Genomic DNA, 2,939 nt, shown 5'->3' on the forward strand with positions numbered 1-2,939 from the left:
GGTCCCCAGCTCCCTCCCACCGGTGATGGTGGGATGGGCTTGTTTTGGGGTGATCCCAGAGCATCCCCCCACGGCCACGGTGTGGGGCAGCATCAACAGGACCAAGAGCAGAATAAAAACCCTCGCAGAGATGCAAACCCAGCCTTGGGGAACTGCTCCAGCTCCACGTCTCCCGCAGGAGCTGCCTTGCCCAGGTCTCCATGGCAAGAGGTCTGCGTGCTGGGGCTTGAGCTTCACCGAAGGATCACAGAATCATCCAGGTTGGAAAAGCCCTTGAAGCTCCTCCAGTCCAACCATGAACCTCACCCTGACCGTTCCCAACTCCACCAGATCCCTCAGCGCTGGCTCAACCCGACTCTTCAACCCCTCCAGGGATGGGGACTCCCCCCCTGCCCTGGGCAGCCCATTCCAACGCCCAACAACCCCTTCTGCAAAGAAATCCTTCCTAAGAGCCAGTCTGACCCTGCCCTGGCGCAGCTTGAGGCCATTCCCTCTTGTCCTGCCGCTGGTTCCTTGGCTCAAGAGACTCATCCCCCCTCTCTGCACCCTTTCAGGGAGTTGCAGAGGGCCAGGAGGTCTCCCCTCAGCCTCCTCTTCTCCACACTAAACCCCCCCAGGTCCCTCAGCCGCTCCCCATCAGACCTGTGCTCCAGACCCTGCACCAGCTCCGTTGCCCTTCTCTGGACACGCTCGAGTCATTCAATGGCCTTTTTGGAGTGAGGGGCCCAAAACTGAACCCACTCATCGAGGTGCAGCCTCACCAGTGCCGAGTACAGGGGTAAGATCCCTTCCCTGTCCCTGCTGGCCACGCTATGGCTGATACAAGCCAGGATGCCATTGGCCTTCTTGGTCACCTGGGCACACTGCTGGCTCCTGTTCAGCTGGCTGTCAACCAACATCCCCAGGTCCCTCTCTGACCAGTTCAGGGAAACGATGGTGACCCCACACCAAGAGGCAAACACCAGTTGTGTCCATCCCGTAGGAGCCTCAGGACATCTGATCGGACCAGTCACGCACTCGCGGGGCAGGCTTGGGGCGCCTGCCTTGCCTCCTCACATCATCTTGGGTGACCCATCTCCCAAGGGTGGACGGACCCAAAGACCAGCAAAGAGCTTCCAGCGACCACCAGCTCCAGGAGACATGCGCTGTTAAAACCCACCGGAAAATACCGCGCTTTGGAAACATTATTTGCTGCCTTAGCAGAATGCCACGAGTGTTTGCTGGATAGTTAGTCATTGCTAATGACTACACCCTGCCCTAATATTTAATTTACAAAGGATAAATTGCCAGTTAGATTAATTCAGCATGATGAGCGCCAAGTAATTTGGAGAAGAAAAGGGGGGGGGGGAAACCTCGCTGTTTGATAAGTGAATTTGTAACAAGCTCTGTCATCCCCCAGTCCAAAGCTGTTTGGAAATCACACCAATAAAATGGTTTAGAAAACACCCCGGCTGCAGCGGTGAGGAACGGGACTGTTTTCTTGCCCCACGAGTCCACAGGCAGGGGTTCTGCCATCCCAGGACGGCCTCGCGCCATCGCGCCGCAGCCAAAACACTCCCGAAAGGGTGATGGGGACAAATCAGGAGCTGGGCAAGAAGCATCTATTAATAAAGGAGGAGGGGGATGCCCTTGGCCGGGCTCACAGCATCTGCTCGAGAGGGACAAGAATGGGGCGATTCATGCCCAGCACAAGCTGGCTTTGTCCTGCCGACCACCTCGGGCTCACCCTTCCTCAACCCATAGCCTAGAAACGCCGCCTGGCTTTGCAAAGCCAGCCCCAGGACCTCAATAAATCCTTTGAAGGCTCCAGCCATCAAAATGCATCCCCCTGACCTCTCCTCTCAGGGCAGGCAGGGACAGCTCCCATCCTGGGTGCCACGTACCCCCCCCCCACCGCCGCTCCCAAGGGAGATGGGTGAGGGCCAGGCAGCGCGTTTCCTCGTCTCCCAGGAGAAACGATTCCTCCAGCGGGAGCAGACAGATGGTCTGAGGAAGATGTGCTGCTTGGTCGTCTGTCACAGCCCTCAAAAAGTCTATTTTTCAAGATAGGGTTGGGTTTTTATTTTAATACCTGAAGAACAGGGAAGCTTCCTGTGTGACAGGAGGGTCCCATCTGTTGTTTAACCATCTCCATTCCGGGGCTGGCCCAGGCGGGTACAGAAAACCGTGATGTTCCCTCACCCAGGGAGACCAAGCTCCCTCTTGGCACAGAAAACGCTCTGGTATCGAAAAAAAATTCATCCGTTTCCTTTAGTAACTTAAAACCTAGGGATGCAAAGAGCCAGGGGACAGCCAATCACACTGATCATCTCCAGATCCACTCGGACAGCAGCTCCTGAATCAACTCTGGCCCCAGATGGGTAGATCTGAAACAAGACTTTCCCCAGATCACCCCAGCTTTCTTACCACGTATCGCATTTTTGCGGAGAAATAAGAAAAGGTGGCTGCATCCAGATGCTCTGTCTCTCCCTGCTGCTAAAAGGTACCAGGGAGCTGCCTGCCCTGACTATTTATCAATCAGATGAGCCGAACAAAGCCCCGGGCATCTCTGATGGTGCTACCCGCAATCCAGCCAGCTCTGGACCGCTCCATGGCAAGGCAGTGCTGCGGCACACCGAGCAGCCCTGCAAACAAAGCACATCTGTTTTTCTCCCCCTCATCAGCAAAAAAAACCCACCCTCTTAAAGCCCAGTGTGTTGAAAGGAGTAAATAACTGGGGTAGCCGGCAAGACGATTCCTGCAATTACATCCCTGGTTACTGGCTGACCAGAAACCAGAGCCCTTTTGGGCAGCAAGAACTCATGAAGTTTTCAGAGGTTGGTGTCCAGTGGAGAAGATGCAGGGGAAGCTATGGCTGTGTTGGCAGATTAAACCTCTCTCTGTACACAGAAATCTGTTTTTCCCATCACAACGGGCAGCTCTCACCAGGTCACGGCGCG

The sequence above is a fragment of the Strix aluco genome, chromosome 23 (assembly GCF_031877795.1).
Source record: "Strix aluco isolate bStrAlu1 chromosome 23, bStrAlu1.hap1, whole genome shotgun sequence".
Classification (NCBI taxonomy): Eukaryota; Metazoa; Chordata; class Aves; order Strigiformes; family Strigidae; genus Strix; species Strix aluco.